Source organism: Balaenoptera ricei, chromosome X (genome assembly GCF_028023285.1).
Source record: "Balaenoptera ricei isolate mBalRic1 chromosome X, mBalRic1.hap2, whole genome shotgun sequence".
Taxonomy (NCBI): Eukaryota; Metazoa; Chordata; class Mammalia; order Artiodactyla; family Balaenopteridae; genus Balaenoptera; species Balaenoptera ricei.
In genome coordinates, this window is record NC_082660.1 from 133,864,518 (window position 1) to 133,889,854 (window position 25,337).

Sequence of the window (25,337 nt, forward strand, 5' to 3'; positions counted from 1 at the left end):
ACCTCAGAATCAACTTTGTGGGACTCTAGAAAGTAGTCAAAAACTTACAACAACCAGAGGAAAATTTAATGAAGAAAGAAGCTGCTGCATTGTATTAAGAGAATGCTGTGGTTTTTTAATTGCCCCCCCATCTTCCATCCCCAGATAAAGAAGTGACCATGAAAATGACAGTCCACATTCTTGATACAGGTTTGCTAATGCCAAAGGAAGCACTATGGACCTTACTCTCAAAGAACTCTGGTTTTGTGTTTCACTCTGGCATCATTAAAAAGGACAAGTGCAAGGACTTGTCTTTGTTTCAGCTGACTTGCAGCTTTCCCAGGGCTGGGGTGGATTCCCAAGTAGCATTTGCAGAAAGTAAAGGCAAAATAATAGGCCAAAGGAACCTGGAGCAAGAAATAACAGTAAGCAGTAGCAACAGGTAAACTGTAAATCATGGGCAGGAGAAGGTTAGGAAAGGAGATATGAGAGTGGGAATAATGACATTTAAATCTCCTGCATATAGCTGGGAATCAAGAAAGACACAGACATGCCCAGGGCTGAACATATGCTCAGAAAAGGCCTGAGAAGACCCTAAATTTTCACCTCTGAGTGACTTTCAGACTACATGCAAACAGGAAGTAAAGGTTAAGATAGACTTGTAAATGACATGGTTAAGTGTTAAAAGAGTGCCAAAACTAAAGAGGTTTTTTTTCCCTCTTTGGTGTTTCTGTTTTTTGGTTTTTAGCTCCAGGCATTTAAGGAAACCCTGACAAACACTATCTAATCACTAAGATAATGAAATACAGATTTCAATGGCCAAAAAATGACAAAGAATACAAACTTTACAAAAATAATTTAGATGAGTCACTAAACAAAAAACAACACCCTGCATCAAGAAGAAACAACAATCTTGGGAAGGAGGATAATCTGATTTTCAGAGTTGCAACATTATACTATTTAAAATGTACTATTTCAACAAAGAAACGTTAATAAGGCATGCAAAGAAACAAGAAAATACAGCCCATTCACAGGAAAAAAAAGAAATTAACAGAAAATGTCTTTCAAGAAACCCAGACATTGAACATTGTAGACAAAGACATTAAATCAGCTGTTTAAAATATGATCAAAGAGCTAAAGGAAATCAAGGGCAATGAAATAAAGGAAACCAGAAGAATGATCTCTCACCAAATAGAGAATTTCAGTAAAGACAGGGAAGTTTTAAAAAGGAACCAAATGGAAATTCTGTCATTGAAAAGTTTAATAGTGGCACTGAAAATTTTTACTACAGAGGTTCAACAGCAGATATAACCAAGCAGAAGAAAGAATCAACAAGCTCAAAGATAGGTCAATGAGATCATCCAGTCTGAAGAGCAGAAAGACAAAAGAATGAAGAAAGTGAAAAGCCTAAAAGACCTGTAGGGTACCATCAAGTATACCAACATATGCATAATGAAAATCTCAGAACGAGAGAAGACAGAGAAGGAGACATAAAGATTATTTACAGATATATTGGCCCAAAATTTATCAAATTTGAGGAAAGACATGAATCTACACATCTCAGAAGTTCAAAAAACTGCAGGCAGGATAAACTCAAAGAGATCTCGATGGAGACCCATTATAATGAAGTTGTAGAAAGCCAAAGACATAGAAACTTGAAAGCAGCAAGAGATAATTTGCTCATAGACAAATGATCCTCAGTAGGATTAACAGCCTATTTCAATTCAGAAACCTTGGAGGCCAGAAGTGGCACAACATATTTAAGTCGATGAAAATAAAAATTTGTCAACAAAGAAGTCTATTTCCAACAAAACTATTCTTCTAAAATGAAGGAAAAATTAAGATATTCCCAGATAAACAAAAGCTAAACTAAGGAAGTTCAAAACTTGTAGATCTGAGACCTCCAAGATGGCATAAGAGTAAGATGTGGAGATCACATTCTTCCCCACAAATACATCAGAAATACATCTACATGTGGAACAACTCCTACAGAACACCTACTGAACGCTGGCAGAAGACCTCAGACCTCCCAAAAGGCAAGAAACTCCCCACATACCTGGGTAGGGCAAAAGAAAAAAGAAAAAACAGAGACAAAGGAATAGGGATGGGACCTGAACCAGTGGGAAGGAGCTGTGAAGGAGGAAGTTTCCACACACTAGGAAGCCCCTTCACTGGCGGAGACGGGAGGTGGGCAGGGGGGAAGCTTCAGAGCCATGGAGGAGAGCACAGCAACAGGGGTGCAGAGGGCAAAGTGGAGAGATTCCCGCACAGAGAATCGGTGCCAACCAGCACTCACCAGCCTGAGAGTCTTGTCTGCTCACCTGCTGGGGCGGGTAGGGGCTGGGAGCTGAGGCTCCAGCTTCGGAGGTCAGATCCCTGGGAGAGGCCTGGGGTTGGGCTGCGTGAACACAGCCTGAAGGGGGCTAGTGCACCACAGCTAGCCGGAAGGGAGTCCGGGAAAAAGTCTGGAGCTGCCGAAGAGGCAAGGGACTTTTTCTTCCTTCTTTGTTTCACAGTGTGCGAGGAAACGGGATTAAGAGCACTGCCTGAAAGAGTTCCAGAGACAGGCGCGAGCCATGGCTATCAACACGGACACCAGAGATGGGCATGAAACACTAAGGCTGCTGCTGCAGCCACCAAGAAGCCTGTGTGTAAGCACAGGTCACTATCCACACCTCCCCTCCTGGGAGCCTATGCAGTTCGCCACTGTCAGGGTCCTGTGATCAAGGGACAAATTCCCCAGGAGAACACAAGGCTCCCCTCAGGCTGGTGCAACGTCACCCCAGCCTCTGACTCAGCAGGCTTGCCCTGCATTCCGTACCCCTCCCTTCCCCCAGCCTGAGTGACCCAGACCCCCCTAATCAACTGCTACTTTAACCCCGTCCTGTCTGAGCAAAGAACAGATGCCCTCAGGCGACCTACATGCAAAGGCAGAGCCAAATCCAAAGCTAAACCCCAGGAGCTATGCCAACAAAGAAGAGAAAGGGAATTCTCGCCCAGCAGCCTCGGGAGCAGTGGATTAAATCTCCACAATCAACCTGATGTACCCTGCATCTTTGGAATACCTGAAAAGACAACAAATCATCCCAAATTGAGGAGGTGGACTTTGGGAGCAATAAGATATATATATTTTTCCCTTTTTCTCTTTTTCCGTGTGGATGACAGGATCTTAGTGCTCTGGCCAGGTGTCAGGCCTGTGCCTCTGATGTCGGAGAGCCAAGTTCAGGATGTTGGTCCACCAGAGACCTCCCAGCTCCATGTAGTATCAAACAGCGAAAATCTCCCAGAGATCTCCATCTCAACACCAAGACCAAGCTCCACTCAATGACGAGCAAGCTACAGTGCTGGACACCCTTTGCCAAACAACTAGCAAGACAGGAACAGAACCCCACGCACTAGCAGAAAGGGTGCCAAAAATCATAATGAGGTCACAGACACCCCAAAACATACCACCGGATGCAGACCTGCCACCAGAAAGACAAGATCCAGCCTCATCCACCAGAACACAGGCACTAGTCCTCTCCACCAGGAAGCTTACACAACCCACTGAACCAACCTTAGCCACTGGGGGCAGACATCAAAAACAATGGGAACTACGAACCTGCAGCCTGTGAAAAGGAGACCCCAAACAAAGTAAGTTAAGCAAAATGAGAAGACAGAGAAACACACAGCAGATGAAGGAGCAAGGTAAAAACCCACCAGAACAAACAAATGAAGAGGAAATAGGCAGTCTACCTGAAAAAGAATTCAGAGTAATGATAGTAAAGATGATCCAAAGTCTTGGAAAAAGAATGGAGAAAACACAAGAAAGTTTTAACAAGGACCTAGAAGAACTAAAGAGCAAACAAACAATGATGAACCACACAATAAATGAAATTAAAACTTCCTTAGAAGGAATCAAAGGCAGAATAACTGAGGCAGAAGAACGGATAAGTGACCTGGAAGATAAAATAGTGGAAATAACTACCACAGAGCACAAAAAAGAAAAAACAATGAAAAGACTTGAGGACAGTCTCAGAGACCTCTGGGACAACATTAAATGCACCAGCATTCGAATTACAGGGATCCCAGAAGAAGAGAAAAAGAAAGGGACTGAGAAAATATTTAAAGAGATTATAATTGAAAATTTCCCTAATATGGGAAAGGAAATAGTTAAGTCCAGGAAGTGCAGAGAGTCCCATACAGGATAAATCCAAGGAGAAACATGCCAAGACACATATTAATCAAACCATCAAAAATTAAATACAAAGAAAAAATATTAAAAGCAGCAAGGGAAAAACAACAAATAATATACAAGGGAATCCCCATAAGGTTAACAGCGGATCTTCCAACAGAAACTCTGCAAGGAAGAAGGGAGTGGTGGGACATATTTAAAGGGATGAAAAGGAAAAACCTACAACCAAGATTACACTACCCAGCAAGGATCTCATTCAGTTTTGATGGAGAAATTAACACCTTTACAGACAAGCAAAAGCTGAGAGAATTCAGCACCACCAAACCAGCTTTACAACAAATGCTAAAGGAACTTCTCTAGGCAGGAAACACAAGAGAAGGAAAAGACCTACAATAACAAACCCCAAACAATTAAGAAAATGGTAATAGGTACATACATATCGATAATTACCTTAAATATAGATGGATTAAATGCTCCAACCAAAACACATAGACTGGCTGAATGGATACAAAAACAATACCCATATATATGCTGTCTACAAGAGACGCACTTCAGACCTAGGGACACATACAGACTGAAAGTGAGGGGATGGAAAAAGATATTCCATGCAAATGGAAATCAAAAGAAAGCTGGAGTAGCAATTCTCATATCAGACAAAATAGACTTTAAAATAAAGACTATTACAAGAGACAAAGAAGGACACTACATAATGATCAATGGATCAATCCAAGAAGAAGATATAACAATTGTAAATATTTATGCACCCAACATACGAGCACTTCAATACATAAGGCAAATGCTAACAGCCATAAAAGGGGAAATCGAAAGTAACACAATCATAAGAGGGGACTTTAACACCCCACTTTCACCAATGGATAGATCATCCAAAATGAAAATTAATAAGGAAACACAAGCTTTAAATGATACATTAAACAAGATGGACTTAATTGATATTTATATGGCAATCCAACCAAAAACAACAGAATAAACTTTCTTCTCAAGTGTTCATGGAACATTCTCCAGGATAGATCATATCTTGGGTCACAAATCAAGCCTTGGTAAATATAAGGAAATTGAAATTGTATCAAGTATCTTTTCCGGCCACAATGCTATGACACTAGATATCACTTACAGGAAAAAATCTGTAAAACATACAAACACATGGAGGCTAAACAATACACTACTTAATAACCAAGAGATCACTGAAGAAATCAAACAGGAAATCAAAAAATACCTAAAACAAATGACAATGAAAACACAATGACACAAACGAGATTGGTTCAAGATGGTGGAGCAGAAGGACGTGCTCTCACTCCCTCTTGCAAAAACACTGGAATCACAATTAACTGCTGAAAAATCATCAACAGTAAGACACTGGAACTCACCAAAAAAGATACCCCACATTCAAAGACAAAGGAAAAGCCACAATGAGATGGTAGGAGGGGTGCAATCACAATAACATCAAATCCCATAACTGCTGGGTGGGTGACCCACAAACAGGAGAATACTTATACCACAGAAGTCCACCCACTGGAGTAAAGGTTCTGAGCCCCATGTCAGGCTTCCAAACCTGGGAGTCAGGCAACGAGAGGAGGAATTCCTAGAGAATCAGACCTTGAAGGCTAGCGGGATTTGAGTGCAGGACTTCGACAGGACTAGGGGAACAGAGACTCCACGCTTGAAGGGCACACACAAAGTAGTGTGCACATTGGGACCCAGGGGAAGGAGCAGTGACCCCATAGAGACTAAACCAGACCTACCTGCTAGTGATGGGGGGGTCTCCTGCAGAGGCAGGGGGTGGCTCTGTCTCACCATGAGGACAAGGACACTGGCAGCAGAAGTTCTGGGAAGTACTTCTTGGTGTGAGTCCTCCCAGAGTCCGCCATTAGCCCCACTAAAGAGCCCGGGTAGGCTCTAGTGTTGGGTCGCCTCAAGCCAAACAAGCAACAGGGAGGGAACTGAGCCCTACCAATCAGCAGACAGATGGACTAAAGTTTTACTGAGCTCTGCCCAACAGAGCAACAGCCAGCTCTACCCACCACCAGTCCCTCCCAACAGGAAACTTGCACAAGGCTCTTAGATAGCCTCATCCGCCAGAGGGCAGACAGCAGAAGCAAGAAGAAGTGCAATCCTGCAGCCTGTGGAACAAAAACCACATTCATAGAAAGATAGACAAGATGAAAAAGCAGAGGGCTATGTACCAGATGAAAGAACAAGATAAAACGCCAGAAAAACAACTAAATGAAGTGGAGATAGGCAACCTTCCAGAAAAAGAATTCAAAATAATGATAGTGAAGATGATCCAGGACCTCGGAAAAAGAATGGAGGCAAAGATTGAGGAGATGCAAGGAATGTTTAACAAAGACCTAGAAGAATTAAAGAACAAACAAACGGAGATGAACAATACAATACTTGAAATGAAAAATACACTAGAAGGAAACAATAGCAGAATAACTGAGGCAGAAGAACAGATAAGTGACCTGGAAGACAGAATGGTGGAATTCACTGCTGCAGAACAGAATAAAGAAAAAAGAATGAAAAGAAATGAAGACAGCCTAAGAGACCACGGGGACAACATTAAATGCAACAACATTTGCATGATAGGGGTCCCAGAAGGAGAAGAGAGAGAGAAAGGACCCGAGAAAATATTTGAAGAGATTATAGTCGAAAACTTCCCTAACATGGGAAAGGATATAGCCACCCAAGTCCAGGAAGCACAGAGAGTCCCATACAGGATAAACCCAAGGAGAAACACGCCGAGACACATAGTAATCAAATTGGCAAAAATTAAAGGGAAAGAAAAATTATTGAAAGCAGCAACAGAAAACCGACAAATAACATACAAGGGACCTCCCGTAAGGTTAACAGCTGATTTCTCAGCAGAGACTCTAAAAGCCAGAAAGGAGTGGCATGATACACATAAAGTGATGAAAGGGAAAAACCTACAACCAAGATTATTCTACGCAGCAAGGATCTCATTCAGATTCGATGGAGAAATCAAAAGCTTTACAGACAAGCAAAAGCTAAGATAATTCAGCACCACCAAACCAGCTCTACAACAGATGCTAAAGGAACTTCTCTAAGTGGGAAACACAAGAGAAGAAAAGGACCTACAAAAACAAACCAAAAACGATTAAGAAAATTGTAATAGGAAAATACATATCGACAATTAACTTAAATGTGAATGATGTAAATGCTCCAGCTAAAAGACACAGGCTTGCTGACTGGATACAAAAACAAGACCCATATATATGCTGTCAACAAGAGACCCACTTCAGACCTAGGGATACATAGAGACTGAAAGTGAGGGGATGGAAAAAGATATTCCATGCAAGTGGAAATCAAAAGGAAGCTGGACTAGCAATACTCATAACAGATAAAATAGACTTTAAAAAAGAATCTTACAAGAGACAAGGAAGGACACTACATAATGATCAAGGGATCAATCCAAGAAGAAGATATAACAATTATAAATATATATGCACCCAACATAGAAGCACCTCAATACATAAGGCAACTGCTAACAGCTATAAAAGCGGAAATCGACAGTGACACGATAATAATGGGGATTTTAACACCTCACTTACACCAATGGAAAGATCATCCAAACAGAAAATTAATAAGGAAACACAAGCTTTAAATGACACAACAGACCAGATAGATTTAATTGATATTTATAGCACATTCCATCCAAAAACAGCAGACTACACCTTCTTCTCAAGTGCGCACAGAACATTCTCCAGGATAGATCACATCTTGGGTCAAAAATCAAGCCTCAGTAAATTTTAAAAAATTGAAATCATATCAAGCATCTTTTCTGATCACAATGCTATGAGATTAGAAATCAATTACAGGGAAAAAACATAAAAAACACAAACACATGGAGGCTAAACAATACGTTACTAAATAACCAAGCAATCGCTGAAGAAATCAAAGAGGAAATCAGAAAATACCTAGAGACAAATGACAATGAAAACAAGAAGATCCAAAACCTATGGGATGCAGCAAAAGCAGTTCTAAGGGGGAAGTTTAGAGCAGTACAATCCGACCTTAAGAAACAAGAAACATCTCAAATAAACAATCTAACGTTACACCTAAAGAAACTAGAGAAAGAAGAACAAACAAAACCCAAAGTTAGCAGAAGGAGAGAAATTATAAAGATCAAAGCAAAATGAATGAAATAGAAATGAAAACAATAGCAAAGATCAATAAAACTAAAAGCTGGTTCTTTGAGAAGCTAAACAAAATTGATAAACCATTAGCCAGACTCATCAAGAAACAAAGGGAGAAGGCTCAAATCAGTAGAATTAGAAATAAAAAAGGAGAAGTAACAACTGACACTGCACAAATACAAAGGATCATGAGAGATTACTACAAGCAACTATATGCCAATAAAATGGACAACTTGGAAGAAATGGACACATTCTTAGAAAAGCACAACCTTCCGAGATTGAACTAGGAAGAAATAGAAAATATAAACAGACCAATCACAAACACTGAGATTGAAACTGTGATTAAAAATCTTCCAACAAACACAAGCCCAGAACCAGATGGCTTCCCAGGCGAATTCTATCAAACATTTAGAGAAGAGCTAACACCTATCCTTCTCAAACTCTTCCAAAATATAGCAGAGGGAGGAACACTCCCAAACTCATTCTACGAGGCCACCATCACCCTGATACCAAAACCAGACAAAGATGTCACAAAGAAAGAAAACTACAGGCCAATATCACTGATGAACATACATGCAAAAATCCTAAAAAACTACTAGCAAACAGAATCCAACAGCATATTAAAAGGATCATACAACATGATCAAGTGGGGTTTATCCCAGGAATGCAAGGATTCTTCAATATATGCAAATCAATCAATGTGATACACCATATCAACAAATTGAAAGAGAAAAACCATATGAACATCTCAAGAGATACAGAAAAAGCTTTCGACAAAATTCAACACCAATTTATTATAAAAACCCTCCAGAATGTAGGCATAGAGGGAACTTACCTCAACATAATAAAGGCCATATATGACAAACCCACAGCCAACATCATTCTCAATGGTGAAAAACTGAAACCATTTCCACTAAGATCAGGAACAAGACATGGTTGCTCACTCTCGCCACTATTATTCAACATTGTTTTGGAAGTTTTAGCCACAGCAATCAGAGAAGAAAAAGAAATAAAAAGAATCCAAATCAGAAAAGAAGAAAAAAAGCCGTCACTGTTTGGAGATGACATGATATTATACATAGAGAATCCTAAAGATGCTACCAGAAAACTACTAGAGCTAATCAATGAATTTGGTAAAGTAGCAGGATACAAAAGTAATGCACAGATATCTCTTGCATTCCTGTACACTAATGATGAAAAATCTGAAAGTGAAATTAAGAAAACACTCCCATTTACCACTGCAACATAAAGAATAAAATATCTAGGAATAAACCTACCTAAGGAGACAAAAGACCTGTATGCAGAAAATTATAAGACACTGATGAAAGAAATTAAAGATGATACAAATAGATGGAGAGATATACCATGTTCTTGGATTGGAAGAATCAACATTGTGAAAATGACTCTACTACCCAAAGCAATCTACAGATTCAATGCAATCCCTATCAACCTACCACGAGCATTTTTCATAGAACTAGAAAAAATTTTTCACAATTTGTATTGAAACACAAAAGATCCCAAATAGCCAAAGCAATCTTGAGAACGAAAAATGGAGCTGGAGGAATTAGGCTCCCTGACTTCAGACTATACTACAAAGCTACAGTAATCAAGACAGTATGGTACTGGCACAAAAACAGAAATATAGATCAATGGAACAGGATAGAAAGCCCAGAGATAAACCCACGCACATATGGGCACATTATCTTTGATAAAGGGGGCAAGAATATACAGTGGAAAAAGAAAAGAATATACAGCGGAGAAAGACAGCCTCTTCAATAAGTGGTGCTGGGAAAACTGGACAGGTACATGTAAAAGTATGAAATTAGAACACTCCCTATCACCATACACAAAAATAAACTCAAAATGGATTAAAGACCTAAATGTAAGGCCAGGCACTATCAAACTCTTAGAGGAATTCATAGGCAGAACACTCTATAACATAAATCACAGCAACATCCTTTTTGACCCACCTCCTAGAGAAATGGAAATAAAAACAAAATTAAACAAATGGGACCTAATGAAACTTAAAAGCTTTTGCACAGCAAAGGAAACCATAAACAAGACCAAAAGACAACCATCAGAATGGGAGAAAATATTTGCAAATGAAGCAACTGACAAAGGATTAATCTCCAAAATTTACAAGCAGCTCATGCAGCTCAATAACAAAAAAACAAACAACCCAATCCAAAAATGGGCAGAAGACCTAAATAGACATTTCTCCAAAGAAGATATACAGATTGCCAACAAACACATGAAAGGATGCTCAACATCATTAATCATTAGAGAAATGCAAATCAAAACTACAATGAGGTATCATCTCACACCAGTCAGAATGGTCATCATCAAAAAATCTAGAAACAATAAATGCTGGAGAGGGTGTGGAGAAAAGGGAACACTCTTGCACTGTTGGTGGGAATGTAAATTGATACCGCCACTATGGAGAACAGTATGGAGGTTCCTTAAAAAACTAAACATAGAACTACCTTACGACCCAGCAATCCCACTACTGGGCATGTACCCTGAGAAAACCATAATTCAAAAAGAGTCATGTACCAAAATGTTCATTGCAGCTCTATTTACAATAGCCAGGACATGGAAGCAACCTAAGTGTCCATCATCGGATGAATGGATAAAGAAGAAGTGGCACATATATACAATGGAATATTACTCAGCCATAAAAAGAAACGAAATTGAGTTATTTGTAGTGAGGTGGATGGACCTAGAGTCTGTCGTACAGAGTGAAGTAAGTCAGAAAGAGAAAAACAAATACCATATGCTAACACATATATATGGAATCTAAGAAAAAAAAAAGGTCATGAAGAACCTATGGGTAATACAGGAATAAAGACACAGACCTACTAGAGAATGGACTTGAGGATATGGGGAGGGGGATGGGTAAGCTGTGACAAAATGAGAGAGCGGCATGGACATATATACACTACCAAACGTAAAATAGCGAGTGGGAAGCAGCCACACAGCACAGGGAGATCAGCTCAGTGGTTTGTGGCCACCTAGAGGGGTGGGATTGGGAGGGTGGGAGGGAGGGAGATGCAAGAGGGAAGAGATATAGGAACATATGTATATGTATAACTGATTCACTTTGTTATAAAGCAGAAACTAACACACCATTGTAAAGCAATTATACTGCAATAAAGATGTTAAAAAAAAAAAGGACAGAAAAATAGGGAAAAAAAAATACTGCAATGAGGTATCACCTCACACTGGTCAGAATGGCCATCATTAAAAAGTATATAAACAACAAATGCTGGAGAGGATGTGGAGAAAAGGAACCCTTCTACACTGTTTGTGGGAATGTAAATTGGTGCTGCCACTACGGAGAACAGTATGGAGATTCCTCAAAAAACTAACAATAGAGCTACCATATGATCCAGCAATTGCACTCCTGGTCATATATCTGGAGAAAACCATACTTCGAAAATATACATGCACCCCAATGTTCATTGCAGCACTATTTACAATAGCCAAGACATGGAAGCAACCTAAGCGTCCATCGACAGATGAATGGATAAAGAAGATGTGTTACATATGTACAATGGAATATTACTTAGCCATAAAATAGAATGAAATAATGCTATTTGCAGCAACATGGATGGACCTAGAGATTATACTAAGTGAATTAAGTCAGACAGAGAAAGACAAATATATGATATCACTTATATGTGGATTCTTAAAAAAATGATACAAATGAACTTATTTACAAAACAGAAGCTGACTCACAGACATAGAAAACAAATTTATGGTTACCAAAGGGGAAAGGTGGGGGAGGGGTAAATTGGGAGATTGGGATTGACATACAAACACTACTATATATAAAATAGATTACTAATAAGGACCTACCGTATAGGACAGGGAACTCTAGTCAATACTCTGTAGTAACCTATATGGGAAAAGAATCTGGAAAAGAATAGATATATGTCTTTGTATAACTGTTCACTTTGCTGTACACCTGAAAGTAACACAACATTGTAAATCAACTATACTCAAATATAAAATAAATTTTTTAAAAAAATTCAAGTAAGTTCTTTTCTCAAAAAAAAAAAATTTCAACAGAACCAAAAGGATAAATCTGCATAAAGAGGTGTACTTTATTCCCACACAGAAAGACTCAGTATTGTAAAAATGTCAATTCTCCCCAAAGAAATCTAAGTTCAGTTTACTCCCAGTAATTACATCAACTACATTATTTATAGAATTGATCATATACTTGATTTGTACCGTTTATTTCTTCTGAAAATTCTGAAAATAAAATAAAAAGGAGGCACTTGCCAAGTATCTGTGTTAAAACACTATGGCTGATATTGGGGTGGAAATAAACTAGCATAAACAAGAATAACAGTAATAATAACTAGTATTTATATATCATTAGTATGTTAAATACACTGTCCTAATGCTGCATGTGTTACATTTAATCCTAATCACCCCTTACATATTTGGAAACTGAGTCATTGGGATAATTATGTAATTTAATTAAGGTTATAGAGTTAGTAAATGGTAGAGCTGTAATATGAACAAAGTAGCCTGGCTTCAGAGTCTTAGCTCTTAACCACTATGTTTAGCTGTCACTTTGCTAATGATATCAAATAGAAAACCTGTATTGGAATTTATTCACATGGAAATTTAATGTATAATGAAGGTGGCACTTCAGATAAGTGGGTAAAGGATGATCTATTTATTAATAGTGGAGGTAAAATTGGCTATACATTTGGAACAAGTTAAGACCTACCTCATTCCACACCCCAAAATAAATTCCAGATGGCTTAAATATATAATAAAAGGTATATACTGACAAATTTATGTGAAGAGGCAAAGTTAGCTGTAGAGCAAAAAACACCACAAATTATAACACAGACTGGGGAAAATATTTGCAATATATGTGCCAGAGCTAGTGTCTCAAACCACCTCCTCTCAAAAAAGGCAAAGAATAATAATAGACAATTCATGTATATATGGACAATACATTTATTAAAATAAACTCAACCTTACTCGTAATCAGGAAAATGAGAAAATAAAGCATGTTTAATTGGAGAAAATTTAAAAGATTGAGACTCTGCAGCAATGGTGATGACATATAGGGAAATAAGCACTCCCTCTTCCTCTTGGTAGGAATGTAAACCAGAAAGACTTTTTGGATGGCAATTAGGCAGTATCTATCAAATATTAAATGTGTTCATTTTAACCCAGCAATTTCATTTCAAGGAATCTATCCTATGGATATATTTGCATGTGTTGCAAATATGTGAGATTATAAATGCTACATTCGTAGTAGTGCTATAAAGCATACAAAACATACATCAGTAGGCAAAGAAGACTGGAAAACATGTGGCTGGAGAACCAAGAGGAAAACCAGGAATGTGGTATCATAGAAGCAAATGGAAAAGAGTTTCAAATATACAACATCAACAATACCAGATACTTTGCATTGATTCAAGATAAAGTGTTCACTCCCTTTAGCCACATGTAGCTCATTGGTTAACCTTGGTAAGCTCTCCTTCAGTGGAATGCTCTGGAAAAAACCTTGGATTAAGAAGTGAGTGGGAAATGAAGGATTAGAGAAAGTGAGTGTAAACAATAATTTCAAGAAGTTTGGCAGCAAAGGGAGAAGATGTATAGGTTGATAGCAAGAGAGGAAGGTTGAAGATCCTCCTGAATCAACCTCTCTTAACACTTTTTGGGGAAAAGTTAGAGTATAAGTCATAAGTCACAAACTGATTATGCCCACAGGTGTCAGAAATAGATAGCCTAAATTAGAAGCAGACTAAGTGTAAAGCGATAGATAGTAAGTGACACTAGCTTCACTTAGGGAATCAATAAAGTAGTGGAAACTATAGTGAGCTGGAAACCACATCTCCCATCTAAAAGGAATAGCCATGACTCAGCTCTAGTAGATTATGGCTATGTTGGAAAGCAGATCCTGTGTTGCTAGATCTTCTGATTGTTCAATCAACACAAAAAAATCAAGACTACTAACACCATGCACGCCAATGCTGTGGACCAAACATGTCTATAGGTAATACCTAGAGCAACTACTAAGAAAACTATATAAAAACATATGCTAGAAAACACTAAAAATAAATCAAGATATAATCCTAAGAAATGTTCAAGTAACCCATAGGGAGTTAACAAAAAAGAGAAACAGAGGAAAGAAAAAGAGAAGCAGAAAACAAAAGCAAAAAAAAAAAAAAAACTGGCAGATTTAGGTACCAACTTATCAATAAAAACAATTTAAATGTAAATGGTCTAAATTTTAAAAAAAGAGATTGTCAGATTAGGTTAAATAAAATCAAGACCTATGGTATGCTGTCTACAAGAAACACACTTTTAATATGAAAGCACAAATGGATGAAAAGTAAAAAGATGGTGAAAGATGTACCACGTGCACTGATCAAAAGAAAGCTGGAGGGGCTAGGCTGATATGAGACAAAGTAGGCCTCGCAGCAAAGAATTTATCTGGGACTAAGAGGGATGTTTCAGAATAGTAAAGAGGATGGTTTTTCAAGAAGACTAACAATCCTATTGTTTATGGTGTATGTACCCAATAACCGAGCTTCACTATATGAGAAGCAAAATGATCAAACTGAAAAGAGAAGTAAACAAAGTATTTCATATTCTAACCCAATCTAACTTTCCATGTTTCTTTCCTGCTTATTCGGTGCTACATGCACACTAGATACCCCTGTTTCTCAAACATTTAACAGATTTTCCCATCTCTATGTCTTTAACTATGCAGTCCTCTATGCCTAAAATGACTTCTCCCCCATTACCATCTCCCCCAAATACTCACATTTCAGGGCCAGATTCAAATGCTACTTCTTCAAAAGGTTTCCCCTGATACCAGATATGATATATCCATCCTCTGAAACCTAACTTCACATGGTACATGCTTCTCTTAAAGAATTATGGTGAAGTATTTACAGGTCCATTTCCTGAAGAGTAGAGATCTGTCTTATTCATCACTGAATTTCTAATGCCAAATTCTAACATAGTAGCCACTAAATAAATGTTTCCTAACAGGAACAGAATTAAGCAACTTATCAGAGGAAAGTAATAGTTGAGGAGGAGGAGATCTTAGGTGGTAACCAAGCTTGGTGTATGTCCAAGTTTTATTAATTCATTAATTCATTCACACAGTCCTACTTTCTCCCTTCCCTCAACACTTATTGGGTACCCACTATAGCCCAAGCTCTATGCTAGTTAGTAATTATCTTCCACAACACTGAACAGTTTTCAAAAGCACTTTCATATCCATAACCTCTGTCTTTCTTACCTTTGAAATAAACAAGAAGAAGTTCTGATATGCCTTTGCTACAACATAGAAGGCCTCATTTTATTTCTTGAAGGTGAGACAAGTAATGTAGGAAGACATCTTTTGGCAATTTTAAAGCACTATTTTGACTTCCATTTTGCTTCTCATTAGGAATATTCTAAGCAGATATGTTCTAGCCCTGCTGTCTCCACATATGTTCTCCTCTGTTCACTATTGCAGCATCAGCCTACGCATCTGAGCTGTAATCTACATAGTGTGTAATTGCATATCATACTGGCATGGAGTTGTAGTCAACTGTATTAACTTTTCACTTTTATCACCACCAGCCTGGATACCACATGGAGAAAGGTAAATGTAACAGTCACATATGGGAGGAAAATCCACAATGCCATGGTTGAGAATTTAGTTATAGCTAGATACATATTAGAAAATATAAGACCCTAACTAGGGTCCCATGACATGAGATAATGAGGATCTATGTACACATTTGATTGTATCAGCCACAAGATTGGAGGCCCAACTATAAAGATAATTACAGAGATTGTAGAGAAATACTCTGTAATCTATCATTACATTCGTATTTTATTTAGTTTCTGGGGATCCTTCCATACTGTTTAAATGAAGTTATTTTTATATTCCAATATCTTTTTACCAAAATAAAAGTCATATAGTTTTGTTCAAGATACAATGACTGAAGAAGGGATGTAGACTCAAGAAGGGGAAAGTCAAGAGAGAAGAGTAGATACAGACTCCAACTTGGGCATTCATATATTTTTATAACTCCCCGGGTACAGCTAGAGTTGAGAACCACTACCTTAGAACAGTGCTTCTCAAAGTTTAATGTGTATGCAAACCACCTGGGGAACCTTGATTAAAAAGTAAATTCTGATACAGTAAGTCTAGAATGGGGCCTTAGAGTCTTCATTTCTAAGGAGCTTACAGGTGATTCTGAAACTGATGTTTCATTGACCACACTTTGGGTAGCAAGGCCTTAGAGAAATTCTCCAAGATATGTAAAAGAAGACACATACAAGGGTACTCATTAGAGCCCTGTTTGTATTAGCAGGGAGGGAGAAAAAAAGAGAAAATCCCTTAACTATCCCTTAGTAGTATAATAGATAAATAATCTGTTGATTTCCATAAAATGGAACACTGTTCAGTAGCCAAAATTGATGAGCTAGAGCTACCATGTTATCAACTTGGATAAATATTTTAAAACATATTGATAATGGACAAGAGCAAGTTTTAGAATATAGTTTGATACTTTTCAGGTACATTAAAAATACTCAAGAGAGAGTGGCATGGACTTATATATACAACCAAATGTAAAATAGATAGCTAGTGGGAAGCAGCCGCATAGCACAGGGAGATCAGCTCAGTGCTTTGTGACCACCTAGAGGGGTGGGATAGGGAGGGTGGGAGGGAGAAGCAAGAGGGAGGAGGTATGGGGATATATGTATATGTATAGCTGATTCACTTTGTTATAAAGCAGAAACTAACACACCATTGTAAAGCAATTATACTCCAATAAAGATGTTTAAAAAAATAAATAAAAATACTCAATACAATATTATGTATAGTTTATGGATCTATACCTGTATAGTTATAATATTTTAACTTTCATGGGTATGATACACACTAATTTTAGGAGAATGCTTACCCTGGGAGAGTGAAAGGAAAGAGATGTGAGATTCTATCTTTATCTTTCAAGTGGAAGGAAGGTCAGAAAGAACTTAGCTCTGAACCATATTTTCAATAAGTTACTATCTATTGTATCTGGATGATTCGTTACATTTTTCTGTACTTCTCAATATGTTGAAGTATTTTGTTATTAAATTTTTTAAACATCTAGGCCTTTGTTGCACTTTATTTCTTATGTCTGACACTACTGTGAGGAAAGGCTTTGGTTTTAGTAATAGGAACCTCCTTGTAAAATGAATTACTGTATTCTCTCTCTTGTATCTAGTCCTGCTCAGCTCCATTCAATCTTCGAAGAGGCTCCCTACAATACCCTCAACAGTATTCCTGTCCTTAGTGACAAACTTCTTGCCTTAACCCTTTTTATACTCTCTTTGGCCCCCAGATCCCTCCCTTACCTTAATGTAGGAGTCTCAAGTAGGGCCCTCAACAAGAACCACCCATCTGAGTCCAGTCAACTCAGAGATTTGTAAGAGATGATAATAAATTGCTGTTTTAAGCCATTAAGTTGTTTTTATTGTATCCTTTATTTTTTAATAGTGGTAAAATACACATAACATAAAATTAACCATCTTAACCATTTTTAACTATACAGTTCAGTAGTGTTAAGTATATCACATTGTTGTCTAACCAATCTCCAGAACACTTTTAATCTTTCAAAACTGAAACCCTATACCCAATTAAACAACAACTCCCCATTTCCCCTCCCCATTCCAGTCCCGGGCAACTACCAATCTACTTTCTGACTCCATGAATTTGACTACTCTAGGTAGCTCATATAAGTGGAATCATTCACTATTTGTCCTTTTGTGACTGGCTTATTTCTTGTTTTTGAATTTTATTGAAGTATAATTGATTTACAATGCTGTATAAATTTCTTCTGTACAGCAAAGTGACTCAGTTATTCATATATGTATTCTATTTCATATTCTTTTCCATTATGGTTTATCACATGATATTGAATATAGTTCCCTGTGCTATACACTATGAACTTGTTGTGTATCCATCCTATATATAATGGTTTGCATCTGCTAATCCCAAACTCCCAATCCTTCTCTCCCCCTCCCCCTTGGCAACCATAAGTCTGTTCTCTATGTCTGTGAGTCTGTTTCTGTTTGGTAGATAAGTTCACTTGTGTCATATTTTAGATTCCACATATAAGTAATATCATATGGTATTTGTCTTTTTATGACTACTTAGTATGATAATCTCTGGGTCCATCTATGTTGCTGCAAATGACATTATTTCGTTCTTTTTAATGGCTGAGTAGTATTCCATTGTGTGTGTGTGTGTGTGTGTGTGTGTGTGTGTGTGTGTGTATTTATTTATTTATTTATTTATTTATTTATTTATTTATATACCATATCTTCTTTACCCATTCATCTGTCATGGGACATTTAGGTTGCTTCCATGTCTTGCCTATTGTAAATAGTGTTGCTATGAATATTGGGGGTGCATGTATTTTTTGAATTATAGTTTTGTCCAGACATACACCCAGGAGTGTGATTGCTGGATCATATGGTAGCTCTATTTTTTTGTTTTTTAAGGAACCTCCATACTGTTCTCCACAGAGGCTGTACCAGTTTACATTCCCACCAACAGTGTAGGAGTGTTCCCTTTTCTCCACACCCTCTCCAACATTTACTGTTTAGATCTTTTGATGATGGCCATTCTGACCGGTGTGAGGTGATACCTCATTGTGATTTTGATTTGCATTTCTCTAATACTTAGTGATGATGAGCATATTTTCATGTGCCTTTTGACCATCTGTATGTCTTCTTTGGAGAATTGTCTATTTAGGTTTTCTGTCCATTTTTTGATTGCATTGGTTTTTTATTGTTGTTATTGAATTGTATGAGTTGTTTGTATATTTTGGAAATTAAGCCCTTGTCAGTAGCATCATTTGAAAATATTTTCTCCCAGTCCATAGGTTGTCTTTTCATTTTGTTTATGGTTTCCTTTGCTGTGAAAATGCTTATAAGTTTAATTAGGTTCCATTTGTTTATTTTTGCTTTTATTTCTATTGCCTTGGGAGATTTACCTAAGAAAATATTGGTACAAATTATGTCAGAGAATGTTTTCCCTATGCTTTATTCTAGGAGTTTTATGGTATGACTGGCTTATTTCACTTACCAGAATGTCTTCAAGGTTCATCCATATCATTTCATGCATCAGAATTCTCTTCTTTTTTTAAGGCTGAATAATATTGCATTGTATGTATATACCACATTTTGTTTATCCACTCATCTGTGCATGGACATTTGTGTTCCTTCCACCTTTTGTCTATTGTGAATAATGCTGCAGTGAGCATAGGTGTACAAATATCTCTTCAAGACTCTGTTTTCAATTCTTTGGATGTACACCCAGGGGTGGAATTGCTGAATCTTATTGTAATTCTATATTTTTTTAAATTTTTTGAGAAACTGCCACACTGTTTTCCAGAGCAGCTGCTCAGTTTTACATTTCTACCAGTAGTGCACAAGGGCTCCAGTTTCTCCACACCCTCACTGACATGAATTATTTTCTGGTTTGTTTTTTAATAGTAGCCATCCTAATGGATGTAACATGGTAAGCCATTAAGTTTTTTGTTTTGTTTTTTAACTTCTTTATTGGAGTATAATTGCTTTACAATGGTGTGTTAGTTTCTGCTTTATAACAAAGCGAATCAGCTGTACATATACATACATCCCCATATTTCCTTTCACTTGTGTCTCCCTCCCACCCTCCCTATCTCACCCCTCTAGGTGGTCACAAAGCACCAAGCTGATCTCCCTGTGCAATGTGGCTGCTTCCCACTACCTATCTATTTAACATTTGGTAGTGTATATATGTCCATGCCACTCTCTCACTTCATCCCAGCTTACACTTCCCCCTCCCCGTGTCCTCAAGTCCATTCTCTACATCTGCGTCTTTATTCATGTCCTGCCCCATGTTCTTCAGAAACTTTTTTTTTTAGATTCCATATATATGTGTTAGCATACAGTATTTGTTTTTCTCTTTCTGACTTACTTCACTCTGTATGACAGACTCTAGGTCCATCCACCTCACTACAAATAACTCAATTTTGTTTCTTTTAATGGCTGAGTAATATTCCATTGTATATATGTGCCACATCTTCTTTATCCTTTCATCTGTTGATGAACACTTAGATTGCTTCCATGCCCTGCCTATTGTAAATAGAGCTGCAATGAACATTTTGGTACATGACTCTTTTTAAATTATGATTTTCTCCAGGTATATGCCCAGTAGTAGGATTGCTGGGTCATATGGTAGTTCCATTTTTAGTTTTTTAAGGAACCTCCATACTGTTCTCCATAGTGGTTGTATCAGTTTACATTCCCACCAACAGTGCAAGAGGCTCTCCTTTTCTCCACACCCTCTCCAGCATTTATTGTCGGTAGATTTTTTGATGATGACCATTCTGACTGGTATGAGATGATACCTCATTGTAGTTTTGATTTGCATTTCTCTAATGGTTAGTGATGTTGAGCATCCTTTCATGTGTTTGATGGCAATCTGTATATGTTCTTTGGAGAAACGTCTATTTAGGTATTCTGCCCATTTTTGGATTGGGTTGTTTGTTTTTTTTGATATTGAGCTGCATGTACTGCTTGTAAATTTTGGAGATTAATCCTTTGTCAGTTTCTTCATTTGCAAATATTTTCTCCCATTCTGAGGGTTGTCTTTTTGTGTTGTTCATGTTTTCCTTTGCTGTGCAAAAGCTTTTAAGTTTCTTTAGGTCCTGTTTGTTTATTTTTGTTTTTATTTCCATTTCTCTAGGAGGTGGGTCAAAAAGGATGTTGCTGTGATTTATGTCATAGAGTGTTCTGCCTATGTTTTACTTTAAGAGTTTGATAGTGCCTGGCCTTACATTTAGGTCTTTAATCCATTTTGAGTTTATTTTTGTGCATGGTGTTAGGGAGTGTTCTAATTTCATTCTTTTACATATAGCTGTCCAGTTTTCCCAGCACCGCTTATTGAAGAGGCTGTCTTTTCTCCACTGTATATTCTTGCCTCCTTTATCAAAAAATAAGGTGACCATATGTAGTGGGTTTATCTCTGGGCTTTCTATCCTGTTCCATTGATCTGTATTTCTGTTTTTGTGCCAGTACCATACTGTCTTGATTACTGTAGCTTTGTAGTATAGTCTGAAGTCAGGGAGCCTGATTCCCCCAGCTCCGTTTTTCTTTCTCAAGGTTGCTTTTGGTATGTGGGGTCTTTTGTGTTTCCATACAATGGTGAAATTTTTTGTTCTAGTTCTGTGAAAAAGGCCAGTGGTAGTTTGATAACGATTGCATTGAATCTGTAGATTGCTTTGGGTAGTATAGTCATTTTCAAAATGTTGATTCTTCCAATCCAAGAACATGGTATATCTCTCCATCTGTTTGTATATCTTTAATTTCTTTTATCAGAGTCTTATAGTTTTCTGCATACAGGTCTTTTGTCTCCTTAGGCAGGTTTATTCCTAGGTATTTTATTCTTTTTGTTGCAATGGTAAATGGGAGTGTTTCCTTAATTTCTTTTTCAGATTTTTCATTCTTAGTGTATAGGAATGCAAGAGATATCTGTGCATTAATTTTGTATCCTGCTACTTTACCACATTCACTGATTAGCTCTAGTAGTTTTCTGATAGCATCTTTAGGATTCTCTATGTATAGTAGCATGTCATCTGCAAACAGTGACAGCTTTACTTCTTCTTTTCCCATTTGGATTCCTTTTATTTCTTTTTTTTTCTCTGATTGCTGGGGCTAAAACTTCCAAAACTACGTTGAATAATAGTTGTGAGAGTGGACAGCCTTGTCTTGTTCCTGATCTTAGAGGAAATGGTTTCAGTTTTTCACCATTGAGAATGATGTTGGCTGTGGGTTTGTCATATATCGCCTCTATTATGTTGAGGTAAGTTCCCCCTATGCCTACTTTATGGAGGGTTTTTATCATAAATGGGTGTTGAATTTTGTCAAAAGCTTTTTCTGCATCTATTGAGATAATCACATTGTTTTTCTCCTTCAATTTGTTAATATGGTGTATCACATTGATTGATTTGCGTATATTGAAGAATCCTTGCATTCCTGGGATAAACCCCACTTGATCATGGCGTATGATCCTTTTAATATGCTGTTGGATTCTGTTTGCTAGTATCTTGTTGAGGATTTTTGCATCTTTGTTCATCAGTGATATTGGCCTGTAGTTTTCTTTTTTTGTGACATCTTTGTCTGGTTTTAGTATCAGGGTGATGGTGGCTTTGTAGAATGAGTTTGGGGGTGTCCTCCCTCTACTATATTTTGGAAAAGTTTGAGAAGGATAGGTGTTATCTCTTCTCTAAATGTTTGATGGAATTTGCATGTGAAGCCATCTGGTCAGAAGGAAAGAAATCATAAAGATCAGATCAGATCAGAATAAATGAAAAAGAAATGAAGGAAACAATAGCAAAGATCAATAAAACTAAAAGCTGTTTCTTTGAGAAGATAAACAAAATTGATAAACCATTAGCCAGACTCAACAAGAAAAAAAGGGTGAAGACTCAAATCAATAGAATTAGAAATGGAAAAGGAGAAGTAACAATTGACACTGCAGAAATACAAAGGATCATGAGAGAGTACTACAAGCAACTATATGCCAATAAAATGGAGAACCTGGAAGAAATGGACAAATTCTTAGAAAAGCACAACCTTCCGAGATTGAACCAGGAAGAAATACAAAATATAAACAGACCAATCAGAAGCACTGAAATTGAGACTGTGATTAAACATCTTCCAGCCATTAAGTTTTGAAGTGGTTTCTTACACAGGAATGAAAAATTGTTTAAAGAGGCCAGTTTTACCCTGGTTATAAACCAGACAAAATATAATAAAACTACAGACTAATGTTAATCATGAACATGGATGTAAATTTTTAATAAAATATTAGCAAGTTGTATCCAACAATATGTAAAAATACTGTCATACAAAGTAAAGTTTATCTCAAGAATTTAAGATTTAACATTTATAAATCAATCAGTGTAATTCAAGATATGCTAAGATCTGAATATTTCTGGACCCCCAAAATTTATATGTTGAAATTCTAATTCTCAGTGTGATGGTATTAGGTGGGGCCTATGGGACATAATTAGTTCATGAGGGCAGAGTCTCATGAATAGGATGAATGCCCTTATAAATGAGACTCCATGGAGATCCTTCACCCCTTCTGTCATGTGGAGAGACAGCAAGAAGACACTAGATATGAACCAGAAAGAGGTCCCTCACCAGAACACAACCATGTTGACACCTTGATCTTGGACTTCATAGACTCCAGAACTGTGAGAAATAATTTTTTGTTGTTTATAAGCTACCCAATATGTGGTATTGTCTTATAGCAATCCAAATGGACTAAGACACCATATTAAAAAAATATGATCATCTCAAAAAATCCAGGAAAAACATTTCACAAAATTAAACACCAAATTCCTGATTTCAAAAACCTCTCAGAAAACTTGGAATAAATGTAAATTTCCACAACATGATAAAATCCATTCACAAAAACCTTACAGCTAACATCTTACCTATTAATGAAAGACAACATTCTCCCCCTAAGATCAGAAGCAAGGCAAGAATGTCCACCCTCACCACTTCTGTTAAATATTCTACCATCAATATGAGATATTGCAATCAATCAAATAAAAGGGGGAACCAAATTCATCCAGCTTGAAAAGAAAGATGTAAACTGTCTTTATTTGCAGATGACATGATCATCTATGATTATCTATGAAGAAAATCCTACAGAATTTATAGGAAAGTTGCTAATTACTAGCTACAGAAAAGTTAGCAATAAGATATAAGATCAGCATACAAAAGTCAATTATATTTCTATATATGAGCAATAAACAATCATTAAATGAAATTAAAAGAACTAATCAATGTAATTTACATTAGCACCAAAAAGAAATAAGAGATAAACCTGGAAAAAGATGTGCAAGACTGAAAACGAAAATTATCTCTAAGAGAAATTAAAGAAGACCTAAAAAATAAGGTACGATATTTATGGATTGGAAAAATCAGTATTATTATGAGTCAATGCTCTCCAAATTTACCTATAGATTCAATGCAATCCCTATCAAAATTCCAGTAGGACCTTTTTATAAAATAACAAGAAGCAAATTTTAAAATTGCCTTAGATAGAAAGGCAAACAATCTAGATTAGCCAGAGCAATTTTGAAAGAGAAGAAAAAAGTTGGAGTATTTACACTACCTGATTTCAAGACATATTCTAAAGCTATAATAACAAGACAGTATGATATTGGAATAAATATAGACAAATAGACCAATGGAATAGAGTCCAGAAACAGATCCATATGTATATATGGTCAATTGAATTTTTCCAGAGTGCACAGGCAATTCAGTGGAGAAGGGATAGTATTGTCAACAAATTGTGACGGAATAATTGGATCATATATGCAAAAAATTAAACCTTGATGCAAATTGCACAGCATATACAAAAATTACCTGAAAATGTATCATAAACTTAAATGTAAAAACCTAAAACTATACATCATCTAGAAGAAAATAGAAGAAAATGTTGAGTTTGGATTATGCAAAGATTTATTACATACTAAACTAGAAGTCCAACCCATGAAATAATTAATAAATTGAACTTCATCCAAGTTAATAAATTCTGTTCTTCAAAAGACACTGTTAAGAGAATAAAAAGACAAGCTACACACTGGGAGAAATTATTTGCAAATCACATATCTGATAAAGGATTGTACTTAGAATATATAAAAACCAACGAAGTTTAATAAGAAAACAACCCAATTCAAAAATGGGCAAAAATACTCACCAAAGAATATATATGGATAGCAAATAGGTACATAAAATGATGCTCAACATTATAAGACATGAGGGAAAAGCAAATTAAAATCTGGAGGTACCACTTTAGGCATACTGGAATGTCTAAAACTAAAAAGACTGCTCATACCAAGTGTTGCTGAAGTTGTGAAGCAAATGGACTTCTCATACGCTGCTGGCAGGAATGGTAAAATGGTTCAATGCTGGTA